General features: G+C 41.2%; 2 long non-coding RNA genes across 2 annotated transcripts; both read right to left on the reverse strand.

The window, feature by feature from the left end:
- Positions 1-11,480: 11,480 nt before the first annotated feature.
- LOC110198345 (uncharacterized) lies at positions 11,481-11,732 on the reverse strand. Its single transcript, XR_002321725.2, has 2 exons — positions 11,655-11,732; positions 11,481-11,525 (listed from the first exon to the last, which is right to left on the reverse strand). It is a non-coding gene; the product is annotated as an uncharacterized LOC110198345 (long non-coding RNA).
- Positions 11,733-14,399: 2,667 nt separating this feature from the next.
- LOC110198327 (uncharacterized) lies at positions 14,400-15,031 on the reverse strand. The gene is made up of 2 exons (XR_002321718.2): positions 14,781-15,031; positions 14,400-14,622 (listed from the first exon to the last, which is right to left on the reverse strand). It is a non-coding gene; the product is annotated as an uncharacterized LOC110198327 (long non-coding RNA).
- Positions 15,032-15,814: the final 783 nt, after the last annotated feature.

Below are 15,814 nucleotides of genomic sequence, written 5' to 3' on the forward strand. Positions count from 1 at the left end.
ATTGGGACATGTTGGCAAGAGGATAGAACAGTGAGAACAAGCTTTGTATTAACTCAAAGCTCATAAAACATCTCTTCCTGGTTGCTGGATGGATAAGATTCTTCTTGGTAGCCCTCCCCCTCCACCCCTTACAAATGATTCTATTTTTCTTCTTCTGGTAGCAAACAGCTTAGCTACTTCTCAGATGCTTCCTTACAATGTATTTTTTATGTTCAATTTGCTTAATCTGAACAATTATTATTTTTTGTGAAGCTGCTTCGCTCTTCTCCCTCTCTCATCTTTATTTAAAGGAGCAACCAAATTAATATTAATTATTATTGACAAAATGAATCATTAATAATAAAATCAATATGATTAATTAACAATAAAATTAATAACATTAATTATTAATAATAAATTTAATGTTAATAATAAAACTAATAAGGGCAATCACAAAATTCATGTTTGGTGTCACTGTTGATAATGATTTGGGAAGATGTTTGATAACTTTTTATTAATGGAACTTCATGAGGTAGGAGGGAGGATAATTTTTGGATCTTGGGATGTCTAAAAGGCATGAAACACATACATATAAAGTATACATATGTATATATTACATATACATATAGTATATATATAATAATCATAAAAATCACACTATAATTGTGAGGCAAAAACAAGCTTCCCATAAACATATATAAAACAAGAATTATAAAAGCTGTTCACAAGAGCTCTCTAAGGGCCAAGTTAAGTGATCATTAAATCTATGTCTGGTCTTAGAGGATGTTCCTGAGATTTGGTGAGAAGTTTGATTCCCCCACACCCACACACACACATACACCCTTTTAAAGAAATGGGAGAGGTCTGAAATCAATGAGATAGAGGCTGGGGAGAGATCTCCCTGTAAAAGTAAGAAAGACTTTATTAGGGGCAGCTAGATGACGCAGTGGATAGAGTACCAGCCCTGGAGTCAGGAGGACCTGAGTTCAAATCCTGCCTCAGACACATAACACTCACTAGCTGTGTGACTCTGGGCAAGTCACTTAACCCCGATTGCCTCACTAATAAAAAAAAAAAGACTTGATTAAAAGAATCATAGAAATCATACAGTGCAAGTCCAAGGCAAAGTTAACTTTCTCATAAAATAGGGGCAGATCTGATTTCAGTATAGGGAACTACCAGCACCAAACGAGTCATTCAGAACCTTCTCTGTAACTTAGAGAGTTTGCCCACTAGTACTGAGAGTTGTGACTTTGCTAGCAATCACACAGCCACACATATTGCCAATGTGAGCACAAGAGAATAGGTCTTGAATTAACCAGGTCTTCCTGCCGCCAATGCCAGTTTCCTCCCTCCCCTTCCTCCCCTCCCCTCCCCTCTCCTCTCCTCTCCTCCCCTTCCCTTCCCTTCCCTTCCCTCCCCTTCCCTCCCCTCCCCTCTCCACTTCTCCTCACCCCTGTTCCCACCTTCCCTACTCTCTTCCCCTCTCCTTTCCCCCCTCCCCCTCTTTTTCCTCCCCCTTCCTCTCCTCGGGGACATCTATCATCTGTTACAGATCAAGCTTTCACATACTACTGTTAGCCACAAAGTTTATGCAATACTGGCTCTTGATAAATTAATTCATAATTCTTCTCCTTCTCCTTCTCCCCTCCTCTTCCTCTTTCTCCATCTTCCTCTCCAAGATAGAGCCCATACCTTACTTTGTATCCCCAAAGTGTATGCACACAAATTCTATTCAAGAAACATTATTAAATTACCTACAGGCAATTTTTTTTGCCCAGGCGAAAATTAATCCAGTCCCTGGATTCTAATTATTGAATTGAGTAAGACTTAATTTTCATGCTTTTCAACTGGAGCTGGAAGAAGCAGTTTTTGAAGGTTAATTGTACAAAACACATGTGCTAGTCTGTAACGACACTATTGCCAAGAGAAAGATTGAGCAGAAGAATGTGGAGGAAAGGCAGGGACTTAGAATCTCTTCTCCCTGCTTATTTTTTTAATCCATGATTGGCAGTGCCAAATCAAGTGATGCTCAGGAACCAATTGTCTGACAGACAGACAATTGAATACAGTCAGTCACAATCACTGTTCTAGAAAAGGCAGCTTATAATGTTTGGCAGGTCAGTCAAGTGACTCTTTCCCCAAAAGGCAGATTCTATAAACCTTAGAAGCCAAGGATTGACACTCTGCCCCTGCCCCCGCCCCCCTCCCCCCCCATCTCCCCCCTCCCCAAGTCTTTTTGGACTTAGCCACTTGGAGAGCAACCTGTGTAGTATGGATAACTTTATCCTTTCACACTGTGGTAGGGAAGGCAGTTTGAGATGCTTCTACTAGACAGGGAAACTGTGGTGCCAATCAGATGTGAAGGTCAGAAAAAGGGAAGAAGTCCCTTATTCATAACATATTTTATACTTTGACCAGTCATGGTGTCAGTTCTTGAATACTTAGGCTCGTAATTTAAGCTCCTACTCTGTCATTAGGGTTGACACTTTCATTAGTTCCTATTAAATTGAAGTAACAGTTCCATCTTCATGCAAACAATTGCCTATCCAGGGGAGTTTAAACTTGGCCTTGGTGGGTTATAAATTGTGGTTAATAAGATTAGAAATGCTCACAGCAGAAGAGCCTTAAGGGCTTGATTTTTTTTTTCTGCCCTTGCCAGTCTCCTCTATTTTTCTCTCCTTCCTCACCCCTGAGAGTTTCTTCCTTTTCTTTCTCTGCATTTTTTCCCTTCTCTCCATCCTTCAAAGCTTCTTTGGCAAGAGTGGGCAACGCCACACTAAGTTAACACTTCCGAGCATCTTAGAATTCCAAGAGTCTTACCTGGTTTTGTTCTACCCATGATGACATAAAGCACAGAAGTCCACTTCTCTCTCTTGAAAGCTTTTTTTAAAAAATTAAGACAGACCACATATTTGATTAGCCCAATTCAACATTACAGGTTTCCAGAACTCACTTTACAGGAGGGAGGTGTTCTCTCTCTCTCTCTTCATATATATGTAATATTATATGTATGTATGTATGTACGTATGTATGTATGTATGTATGTATATACACATGTGTAGACATACACATAGCACACACATATTATATATGTATATATGTGTATACATGTATATACATATATGTATATATACATATGTGTGTGTGTGTATAAAATCTTCCCCAACATGATTCTAATTCTTAACATTTTATATAATTCTTTTTTCCTTCATATTGCACTCCTGGATTCTCCCTCCCCATATGAGTCTAATATATAATTACATTATATATATTATAATATTTTATAATTTGCTATTTTCCCTCCTATTGGGGTGGGGGGAAGGGTTCTTGGGTCCTTTAACCAAAATTAGTCAAAGCCATACTTTGAATATACCAGGGGGAGGGAAAAATTTGGTGAAATTCTTTATTCGTTTAAGTTTCCTTCTTTCCAAATGAACAGTGTTTCATAAAGTTCAAAGCCTAAACTTACACAGTGACAATTTTTTAATACTTCTTGCCAACATTCAAAAATGTTGGCCATTTTACAACAGCAACCATATGGTTAGAAAGTTTCCTCTTAAAAAGTTTAAGTCAAATATGGAAATGTTTTAATATGATTACACATGTATAATATTGGATTGCTTACCATCTCAGGCAGAAGGGGTGGGGGAAAGAATAGAATATGGAACTCAAAACTTTTATTAAAAAAAGTTTAAAAAATTATTTTAACATGTAATTGTGGGAAAATAAAATATTTTTTAAAAAACTAGGGATGCTAAATCACAGATGAGAATCTCTTTGGGCCTACATATTGATACTTATAAGCAAAACCACATTATCTATGTTCTATTTTTGTTTATTTCCCACTTACATTTTAAACTGGTTCAGGCCACACTCGGGTTAAATTTGTATTTAATATAAAACATGTAAAGTAATATGAAATAAATCTGGAAAGGAAAAAAAATTAAGTCAAAAAAATCCTTCTAAGTTGATTTGGTGGAGATGATGGGTATTTAAGGAATAGATTTTGCTACTAATTGTCTACACAATTTTTGCTTTTCTATTTCCTTGGCCCCTTCTTTTTTTTCTTGAGAGAGAGAGAGAGAGAGAGAGAGAGAGAGAGAGAGAGAGAGAGAGAGAGAGAGAGAGAGAGAGAGAGAGAGAGAGAGAATGGGATCCCAAAAAGACCCCAAACAACAAAACCCCCAAATAATAAAATGGTGATTATATTAGTTTCACAACAGGTGATCTTTATTATCTCGAGGACGAAGTGAAATGCCAGAGTCATGGGAGACTAGCCTTCCATTTTCCATTTTCTTTTCTTTTTAAGATGTTGTATAGAAATCACCATCTACATGTGTTCCTGTAAAAAGTTTGTTTTCTTCCTTCCTAGCTTTCAAGTTGATATTCTTCTCCTCATCAATGTAGAAGCCAGGAACAGCTCCCCTCCCCAAGGTGTAAGGGGGTGGGGGAGATAGATATCATTTTCTTCTCCTCCCTGCCCAGAGACAGAAAAGCAAAGTCAATAGGTGGGGGGGCAGGGGTGATGGTAGGGAGAGGTATTAGAATTAAAATATTCCTTATTACAAAAGGAGCACAAGGGATTGAGATGGAATCCCAAGCAGGTCCAAACACAACCTCCATGCTTCTCATCTCTTCTTCCTCCTCTTTACTTGGCTACTAAATGACCTTTGGGATTTGGCTATGGGGTAGGCTAAATTTATTGAAAAATTCAGGGACTTGACACCATCGTGGCTTCTCCTTTGACTTAAGATACAACAACCAGAAAAATAGACCTACAATGGTGAAACATAGGTAAATATCATGCATCTAGGAGGGCCACTTGAGAGTCAGATTAAGTCTTGAAAAAGAAGGCCTGAATTTCCTTTAGGAATCCTGCAGTGATGCAGGATGGTCAAGGTGTTAACAGAAGACAAGAGAAGAAAAGAGGAGAAAAGAGGGAGGGAAAGGAGAGAGGGAAAGAGAAGGAGGAGATAGGAGAGGGAAAGGGAAGAGAAGGAGGAGAGAGGAGATGGACAGAGGGAGAGAGAGAGAGAGAGAGAGAGACAGAGAGAGAGAGAGAGAGAGAGAGAGACAGAGAGAGACAGAGAGAGTGAGAGAGAGAGACAGAGAGAGAGACAGAGAGAGAGAGAGAGAGAGAGAAAGAGACAGAGACAGAGAGAGAGAAAGACAAAGACAGAGAGAGAGAGGGAAAGAGAGAGGAAGAGAGAGACACAGAGAAAGAGAGAGAGAGAGAGAGAGAGAGAGAGAGAGAGAGAGAGAGAGAGAAAGAGACAGAGACAGAGAGAGAGAAAGACAAAGACAGAGAGAGAGAGGGAGAGAGAGAGGGAAAGAGAGAGAGAGAGAGAGAGAGACAGAGAGAGAGAGAGAGAGAGAGAGAGAGAGAGAGAGAGAGAGAGAGAGAGAGAGAGACAGAGACAGAGAGAGAGAAAGACAAAGACAGAGAGAGAGAGGGAGAGAGAGAGGAAAGAGAGAGAGAGAGAGAGAGAGAGAGAGAGAGAGAGAGAGAGAGAGAGAGAGAGAGAGAGAGAGAGAGAGAGAGAGAGCGCTAAGAGTTCTTTGGGGTGGGGAGAGAAGGAGGAGCTAGCCCTTACTACAGTATAGTACCTGCTCGTTTCTTCCTTCTGTGTGTTGACCGGCCTTTCTTGGCCTTTCTTTTTGCTACACATGTTGCCTTTCTTCTTTTAGGATAACAGTTGGAGTGATGGGAACGATAGTGGGAGTGAGTGCAAGGATGGGCTCGGGATGAGGAGCGATGGGAGTGTGCTCTCCTGGTATGGTGCCTGCATGGACTAGGGCTTGGACTGGCACTTTGACTTCGGCTCCTACTGCGGCTACGGCTGCGAGTGTGGCTCCAGCTTCGGCTCTGGCTGCAGCTCCGGCTTTGGCTTGGACTCTCTTGCCTACATTTTTTTCGGTTCTGGGCCCGAGGAGCCAGGAGCCCCTGCATCTTGGGTGCCCACCAACAGGCGTGGAGATCAAAGGCTGCCTTACTCCTCTCCCTTCTGGTCTGGCTTTACAGAGTAAGGGGACAGACCCTGAGTTATATAGTTGGGGGCCATTGTTAGCCAGGAAAGAGGACTGTATTGTGATGTCAGTGGGAATGTGGAGGTGGGCACCAGGCAGCTGGAGCAATAGGGGATAGTGAGGAGGGGCTCAGCGAGGAGAGAGGGGGAAAGGGGTAGTGCTGAAAGGATGGGAAATAATAGATGTCCTCATTTGGGGAAAAAAGAAATGCTTCCCAGGTTGTAATCTGTACATAACAGCAAATGAAGGGGCTGGGTTGTAAGAAGCCTTTTACAGGCGCTTCAGTGCAGCAATTAGAACTTGCTTGTAATGAGTCAACTTGCGTTCTGGGCCTGCCATCACTATCTGTGATATAATAAAACAGAAACACACAGGCATGTCTATTGTCATTTGGATATAATCTCTGTTGTATAGAGATTAGGGAGCATAATTTAGGTTGTTTATCACCACCCCTAGCCCTCTTCCTCAGGAAGACCTCGTGGTCACCGTGGGCAGCCCTGGCCCTTCTGACCTTGTTCTTCCCTCTCCTTTCTCCCCCTCCCCACCCACTGGACTCAATGTTCCCAAAATCCAGACAGAAGGGCAGAAGGAACATGTCGCCACTGGAGGGTATTTCTCTCCCCTCCTCCACCACGATTGCTCTTATGGCTTAGATGAGATGGGAGTCAACTAATTTCTTCTGATGATGTGGAGAACTATCAGGTCATGTATCCTGCTACTGCCTCCTAAGGCTCTCCAGGTTAATACCTTGCCTCTACCCCCTGCTTCACTGAAATTCTGATGACCTTATGGACTTACCTAAATTACCTTGGATGGCCTTGCCATCCATTTTCCTCTGTACCCTTAGGACATCTGGGCCTTCCCATTTGATTTTATAGCAGAGTATGACCTCTCTGAGAGTACAACTGCCTTCTCAAGCTTTTTTGATCTGTAGCCAGTCACTTTAACCTCTTTTTGGACCTCAGTTTCTTATGTCAAATGAGTAAGTGGTACTTGGTGATTTGTATAAAGTTTCTTCTGGCTCTAAGCTCTGTGGTACCTAGTATCTTGCGCCTCAGTTTCTCCACCATTAAAACAGAGAGAATGATCTTTGCTTTGCTCTCTCTTCCTTCCCTGGCAGGGACAATTTAGTTGAAATCCTTCTGTTAGACAAAAGTATGAGGAATTCCTATTTGGGTCTGGAAGGTAGGAACAATGTTTGAGTAGGCTTTAAAGAATGGTGGAGGAGTTAGGGGCAGGTAGATGGCACAGTGGATAGAATGGTGGACCTAAGTTCAAATTCAGCCTCAGATACTTACTAGCTGTGTGACCCTGGAGGCAAGTAATTTAACCCAGTTTGCCTCAGTTTCCTTATCTGTAAAATGAGCTGAAGAAAGAAATAGCAAGTATCTTTACCCCAGTACCTTTACCAAGAAAACCCCAAATAGGTCACAAAGAGTCAGACATGACTGAGATGACTAAAACAACAAAACAAAAGAGGAGTTAGGAGGGCCCTCCAACCCAATCTTCCAGGACCTCCCCCCTGCATGTTCTGACCACCATCCATATACTGTATTCCTGGACTCCTTCCCAGGAAAGGAGCTTGCTTATAAAAAAAGGAGAATGACTACTGTCAATACACTCATTTCTACTCTATTCGTTTCTAAGGGCAAACTATTCCAACAAGAATAAAGGGGAGGAGACTGGGGCTAGGGAAATCTGAGTCAGATAATTTATCTGGCAGGGAGAATCATTAAACAATGGATTGGGTTCTTCCCATGGGGAAAAGAGGAATGTCCCTGAACAGTTTTTAAAAAGTGGATGGATAAGGGTCCTGGTTGTCTGTCTGTCTGTATACATATGTATATATGTATGTGTATATCCCTCTCTTATCCTCATGTAAAACTATAATTGGAAACTCTTTTTCCTTGAGTAAAAGTTGAGTGGGGAGAGGGGAAGAGGAAAGGCATCATGACAGTGACAGAAGAGGAAATTTCACCTGACCCTAGATGAAACTTCAACACCAAGAGAAAGGCTATCATTTGTCCTAGATCTAGGTGTAGCCTGTGGGTCCTTCTGGAGGGTGGAGAGAGGAATGACAGACCCTAGGAAGGGGTGTATTACAGCATTGGGATCCCTAGGGAAGGATAGCTCAGGTCCAAGTAAGGGCTCTACTGAGGTTTCCCCATGTAATAAAGGCTAGCAGAAGACTTTTTCATGTATGATGATAAGGCACGGGGGTGATACATTGCCTCTGAAATCTCATGAAGAGAAAATATCTCCCCCCCCCCCAATCTGGTCAAAGAGCCAGAAATCTCACCTAGCAGGCCTGACCCCTGTGCTCATCTCTAGTCAGGTAGTATTTTAATGGTCTTGGCCTGTTCATTTCTGACTCCCAAGTACCTAAGGACTCCTCTCTAATCGGTGGGACCAGAAGGGGTGAGCCGTGAAATTCCTTGGAGAAGCCTTTTTATTGTTGTTTTTCTTCCAGAATGAGTTTCTTCTTGGTTCGTACAGTTACATCCATTCTTCTCTTGGGTGGCTCTGGTCGTCCGTCAGATTGTAGCTGGGAAAAGTGGGCCTGCTCTCTATACTTTCGGAGAGGTCTGGTCTTCCTTTGGACTGGCAAAACAACATTCCTCTGGGGAGGACTCCTTCATCAGGAGAAGCTTTTCTTGGACTTTTGGAAACTCTTCTTCCTGATCTTCGTCCTCCGATGACAAAGAGAAGTTGTCCTCAGTGACACAGGCCAACAGCCTCTTCAGGAAATACTCATATTTCTGGCCCTGCACAATCCCTAGCTTGGTACAGCTGGAGCCCATCACCTCCAGCTAAGCCACCTCACTACCTCTTCCAAGGATGTCTCTTTCTTGATTTTCCCTGGAGGTGGAGCCAGAAATGGGGGAGGGGAAACGGAGGGCAGCAATAAGCCATGGGGAGGGGCATTCTGACAGGTCCGCATCACAAAGCAAAGTGGTCTACTTCCCTCTCTCACTCACTCCCTTCCCCTCTCACTTCTAAGGTCAGACTGTCTGGAATCTGATCTCTTCATAGACTTCTCATGTCTACTCAAGACCACCCCTTCTCTTCTCAAGCCCCCACCAAAAATGAAAAACTCTCTAAAGTCATGAAACAGTGGAAAGAAATAATCCATCAATCATTCCTCATTCTCTTAACAAACAGTTAAATCACCAAATTTGTGTATGATAAAGCCGTCCACTAAAATTAACTTACTCTGATGTCTCATCATGGTGTGTGATGTGTGAACCTCTTCCATGTTTTTTGAAAGAGGTTATGCCAGTCTAAAAGGAAGCTATGAAAGAGACTGCTCAGGGGATCAGAAAGCCTTAGAGTATGCTGTCAATTTTTGATGTTTTCTGTCTGATGCTTCTGAAGATGGCCCCATTAGGTTCAGAGAGCTTCATCACCAAATTATTAATTTTTGATCTAGAGCAATTCTAGCAGATAGACTACTGACTGAAATAACAATACATGGGATGGGCATCAGTGGAAAAGTACCCACACATACCAAAGAAATGTGAGTTCTTTTCAAGCTTGTGCTATGTGACTTTGCTTAGCTAATTCTTGATGCTTGAAGGATTGAACTGAAGTAAAGAATTGAGGGAGATACAAAAATAAAATAAGCCATTCTCCACCTCCACCCCCTTGGAGTCTAGGAAATCTGGTTTTGCCTCTCTTTAAGAGGATGAACTGTGGGATATTCCCTCTCCTCCCCTTGTGCATTGGGAGAAAAGGCCTAGAGAATGACATCCTCAAGGAAGGTATGGTTTGGGAAAAGATAAAGGGTATTTTGCTAGTAAATAATCAAGCTCTCCAAAAACAAAATGAAAAAAAAAAACCAACCCCAAAACCCAACACACTTGTATTTTGATCTGTGTTTGAATTCACATTTATTTTCTCCATATCACTTTCTTAAGTCTAAAATAATCAATGACCCCAAAACCCCCAGATTTGTAGCCATTCACTGATTTCTAAGGCATAAAAATGTTCAATACTGAAATTTATCAGGGAGTAAGTAACCAAAGCAATAGAACAAGATCTGACATCTTTTTCCTCTGGCATTTCAGACCGAAATCCTACAACACCTTAGGTTTTAAGGTTCAGTAAAACATTTTGTAAAACTGTGAAACTTCAATATTAAAATGTGAATTAATCATAACCATTGGTAAGGGGGAGGAAGCAGGAAATATTTCCAGTTCTCCATCTTATTCCAACTTCCTCAGTTTTACAGATAAGGAAATAAAAAGCCCACAAAGGTTAGTTTAGTTGGCTATTACCCAACATCACACTTGACCAGCCAGGTAGTGTAGTAGAATAGAGCTGAAGTCAGGAAAACCTGAGCTTAAATCTGGTCTCAGAATACTTATGCATTGTATTGAACCTGGACAAGTCACTTAATCATCTCTGTCTGCCTCAGTTTCCTCATCTGCAAAATGGGGAAATAATAGCACTTGCCACCTTGCAGGGTTATTGTAAGAATCAAAGGAGATAATTGTAAAGCACTTAAGCACAGTGCCAGGCACATAGTAAGCCCTATATGAGTGTTAGTTATTATCATTAGCATTATCAAGTATCAAAGGCAGTAATTTGAACCAAGGTCCACAATTCCAGAACCCACTGGTACTTCATGGTGCTTCTCAATATATTAAGAACAAAGATGCGGGTTTTTCCCCCTCGTGAGGTGCATGATACATTCAGGGAAATAGGATGGAGGCATGACCAGTTTGAAGACCCTGTTTGTAAGACCAGGTTAGGATCCACAAATCTGGACACAGAACTTTAAAAAAAAAACAATGTTTTTTCTCTGGGCCTCTTTATGGGGTATATGGAGAGGGGAATTCTAGGGGTTAAAGACCACTGTCTTTAGCACTGATCCTTTTATTTGGGGGCCTGTCTTTAAACCTTGATCCTTTGGTTAATACGTTGTTGAAGATCAGAGGTGACTTTTTTCAGCTAAAAATTGTCATTGATTTTTGAGACTTGAAAGCTGAAGCTGAATTCTAGAATCTTTAGAATTTGGTGGTATCATTTCCCTAGCTTAGAGCAGCATACCAATTAAAGTATGAGAAAAAATAAAAAAGTCAAAGGCTGGTTTTGTTTTTGCAAGGTCACATAGATTACCCTGAAAGGTTCTAAAAAACCATTCTTCTACCATTTTTACCCCACTCTCTCTTTCTAAGAGAAACTCTGACCCCACCACTTGTCCATCCAAGGGTAGCCATGCACAACCAGGCAAGCTAGTTGACTGTTAGCAAGCCTTCTTAGGTGCAACAAAGTGGGTCTGACAAAAGAGTGATTTTCAAGATTTATTGACAGGTGGCAGGCAGTTGGCTACTTGGATCCTTTAGTTTCTCTTAGACCTTAGACACCTGGTTTTTTTCTTTGGTGTGTACTGAACAACTTTGAAAGGGATTGAAGATCTTTGTTTGCTTTTAAAACTTCACTCCCAAGTAGTAACAGATGGTGGTGACTTTATCTTCTTCTCCTCCTTCTATCAGAGAGTTTTCTATATCCTCCTAAGCAAAACACACACAATAGAGAGTTTAGTAAGTAACTTTGGCACCCAAGCCTGGCTTCTATTACTTAGTTATCTGGGGATCAGATAGACTTTTTGACTGAGTATCGGAAATTAATGGACATACTACCTCTCCTCCCTCTTCTTTGCCTCCCTTGGAACTGAGCCCTTTTCTTCCCATAGAATTGGGCCCTTCTCCCATAGAATTGTTTCCTTCTTTTCCCATAGAACAGGGCCTTTCGCCGCCGACGTTGGCCCCTCCTTCTCCTCCGGGGTCTAATTGAGCTCTGGCTTGGACTCCGGCTCCCGATAAATCTTTGTCGAGCCATCTCTTGCTTTTTGAACTTCTATTTTGCTGCTCTGTTTAGGGTTGAGTTGAAACTGCCAACCTGTTTTCCTGGTGGTAATTTAGTTGTCCTCAGGGGGTTTTCCCAAGCAGATATATAAAAGGGGTTTGTCTACTATGACCTGTGTGGGGTGGGTTGGTCTCTTCCTGACACTGTGACTGCACAGTCCTTTCCCAAGTGATGACCTCATATTTGCCTGCCAACTCAAGGTTTGGGGGATGGGGGTGGAGAAGAGGAAAGTGGTTCATGTAAGTCGAGTAAAAGAAGATGAAATACTTTTAAGACTTCTTTGCCTTAGAATAATAGCATTGGAGCAGAAGGGACCTCAGAAGACCAAACACAACTCAACTCACCTTTTGTGGCTTCAGAATGAGGAAGACCTAAATTCAAAATCCTACCAAAGATGAATATAAAATACATACATTGCTTTGTGATCCCAAAGAAGTTACTTAATCTTCAATGCCCCAGGCGTCTCAGACTTATTAACAAGAAAATCAGGTGCCAATTTACATGGTAGAACAAGTTTTCCTTACACTCTCTCCTGGTCTAGTAAAAAAAATTGTAGATCACTGAGGAAACATATCTGCTAGCTCAGCTCATAGATCACCCTCCAAAGGTAGCATTGATCCCTCTTGGGTAGCTATCAATACAACTCATCAAAAACTCTATATGAATTGTGGATTATCCTTCTAAGACATGTAGTTTACGAATTTTCTTGGCTTTGAGTGAATTCCAAAAGACAGAATCTGAAGTCTTGATTTGATTCATTTCAATTCAATTCATAGGATCATTAAAGGATCTGGGATTCATAAATCATAGACTGAAGCTACTGGAAGGGAACCCTCAGAGACCATCTGGTCCAACTCCCTTCATTTTATAGATGAGAAGAGGAAACTAAGGATGGTCAGGGAGGTCTAAGTGTGCTCAAGGTCACACAAGTATTTAAGCCTCACCAGATTTGAGCGCAAGGGAGGGCATCAAACAATTTTACAAGGATTTTCCAGATCACAGGAGTGCTGTATCCCTAACCCCCCTCAATGTGGAAGAGATTAACTGTTATAATCTACTGGGATGCTCCCATGGGGCATCAAAGTAGCCAAAATACAACTCTTGAAAAAAAATACATGTATATATAAAACACGCACACATACATATGTGTGTATATGTTAGATACTTGAGACAAGCTAAATGATCTTTTCCATGAAATCGTGTGTATTTTTTTATTCTTCACTATTCAAGCCCAAAATGCTATATAGAAAAGAGATTCTTGGATTCTCATTACTCTTGTTATCTCCATCTCCTCCTCTGAAGGACAAATTCCTCTGATATACATAACACTGTATAATAATCAATGTCAATTAAAATAAGCATTATTATGTGCCCACTAGTTTTGCCTGGTATTGAGAAACAACAAAGACCATTGTTCTCCCTTCCTGCCTTCAAAGGGCTACTGCTGCTTTCAGAGGAGACAAAATATAAAGAAAATAAATACAAAGTAAAAATTTGGGAAATAGGCAACAATAACTGGGTATGGCCAAGTTACCCTCATGTAAATGGCCTTCATCAATGTCCATTGCAAAATATGGTTAATGTTTGATCACCCAAAAGGAGAGGCCATAAAAGGATTATATAAACTTACACTCTGTTTATAGCACTGTGGGCTGTGATTCAGCAGTCATAACTAAGATTATCTGAATTCACAGGAAAATAAATCCGACAAAAACCAGTTCAAATGGTTGTTTATTCCTTAGAACCTTCATCTGGAATTTAGTGTAAAGTTCAGGTAATGTTTTGGGTCCCCCCCCCATACCAACCAAGGCTAAAAATACACATAATATTTAAAGATTGTAAAAAAAAATACATTTAAAAATGTTGTGAGGCATACTTGACATGTGTTGCTGTTGTGAGACATACACTGTGACATCTCTTGCTGTCCAGACTTTCACATACAGTCTTTGGTGATCATTTCAAAATCTGATCAAATAAGAAAGCCTTCAGTGATGCTCCACCTTCCGTTGGACCTGAGGCTAAGAGGGGAGAAATTGGGGGCATCTCTTCCTTAATTCCTGATTGTAGAGACATTCTCTGGGCATAGCTAGTTTTTTGTATTTTTTTTTTAATTAGGTGCCTACCTAAATGTAACAGAACATCCAAGGCATGTTAGCTGCTTTTGTTGGCTTGAAATGGCCTGAAGTTTAGGAAAGGCAGCTTCTGAAGTAAATTCATCTAGTTTCTATTTGCCCTACATATAGCTTGCTTTGTTTATATTTGCTTTCATTTCATGAGCAAGCTTGAGGCCAGAGATTTGTTTTTGCCTCTATCCCCAATGTGGAAACTGGTACACAGTAGGCATTTAATGTTATTGGTTATTCAAGAAGTTTGGACAACTGGGAATAAAAGGAAACATCCTCTTTCCCTCGATCATTTCCCACAAGGGTTATTTTTGATTCTTCCCTTTTGCAGACCCCTCTGTCTCCCTTTTCTCCCTATCCCATGAGTCAAGGAAATTAAACAGAAGGCCAAAAGACTGAATTTTCAGAATTTATTGACAGGTGGCATTGTTCAGTAGCAGGCTCCTGTTGTCTTGTGGCAGTCACCATAGGTGTGCATCTTGGTGGAAATGATTTTGCTGTTTCATGATGGTCAGAAGATCCGGTTGAATTTGGTTAAATTCTCAAGCAGGAGTTCAGATGGAGTTTTGCTATTTGCTGTCTTAGTATCTTCTTCTGCGAGAATATCTCCTGCGATACCCTGAGAGAGGAATGAAAGAAAGGCTTAAATTTAAAAATAGAAAGTAGAAATCACGATTCTAATACTCTAGAGAACCATCTTTGTCTCTGCATTATTGAGTACAGAGATGTACGAAAGGTGTAAGTAACCATGATTACCTCTCCAGCCCAAACAATTACCTCTCCTTCTCCCTCTTCTCCTTCTCCTCCTGCTTCCCCGGCGTCTCCTGTATCTCCTTCTCTGACTACGGTATCTGCTTCTTCGTCTCCTCCGGCGTTGGTATCTGCTCCTACTCCGGCTCCTGCTGTGTCTATATCTTGCCATTTTTCAGTGTGATTGTGTTTGAGTATGAGGTCTTTTTATTTATGTTTCACAGCAGTGGGAGCACCACTCTGGAGTTGAGCCAGCCAACCTGTGACCTGGTGGTAGGTCTGTGGGCTTGTGGGTCAGGGTGGACTCCTGTCTCTCTTATAGGCAACAGAGGGGCATCAGCCATTGTGATGCTTCACAATGGCCTTGCCCTGATAGGCTCCTTATGGGGACACCATCCTTGACACATGACCATATAAGGGCAACTGATAGAAGATGGACAGGGCTATGGTTCTGATGAAGCAACAATACTTGCACCAACTACCTCACTGGGTGGCTTTGATGAAAGCATTTTTATTTGCTATATATGTCACTGACTAATGTTATCATAATCATCATTATCATTATAATCATCAGATAGATCAATCAATCAATTAGAAAGCATTTATTCAGCATCTTCTATATGCCCCGTAGGCACTTTTGGGCACTGGAGACGAAAATACAAAGGAGGAGGAAACAAGACAGTACTTTCAAGGAGCCAGATGGAAGAGTAGATGAGATGACTTCAATTGGCTCTCTCCTTGCCTTGAGACTCTAAGACAGGTACTATCTAGATCCCTTAAAGCTATACCAGCTGGCCTCAGGCTTGATCCATAATATAAATCTCACAGAAAAACATGTGTGTTTCACAAAAATATGGGAGGAAGATCTTTTCTACTACAGATTTGAAGTTGTATTTAAAAGAACAAAAATTAATACTTTATTCAATGTGACCCTAATCCGTGGCAGGGGAAGGGGAACAGGGTTGGGGGGGGTAGAGAAGAAATGAGACAGAATTCCCACAGTGCTTTGAGTTGGGTTGTTTTCTTGGCTTTTCAAGAACAAGATTGAGGACCTCAAATAA

Source organism: Phascolarctos cinereus, unplaced genomic scaffold (assembly GCF_003287225.1).
Source record: "Phascolarctos cinereus isolate Bilbo 61053 unplaced genomic scaffold, phaCin_HiC Scaffold_4;HRSCAF=312, whole genome shotgun sequence".
Taxonomy (NCBI): domain Eukaryota; kingdom Metazoa; phylum Chordata; class Mammalia; order Diprotodontia; family Phascolarctidae; genus Phascolarctos; species Phascolarctos cinereus.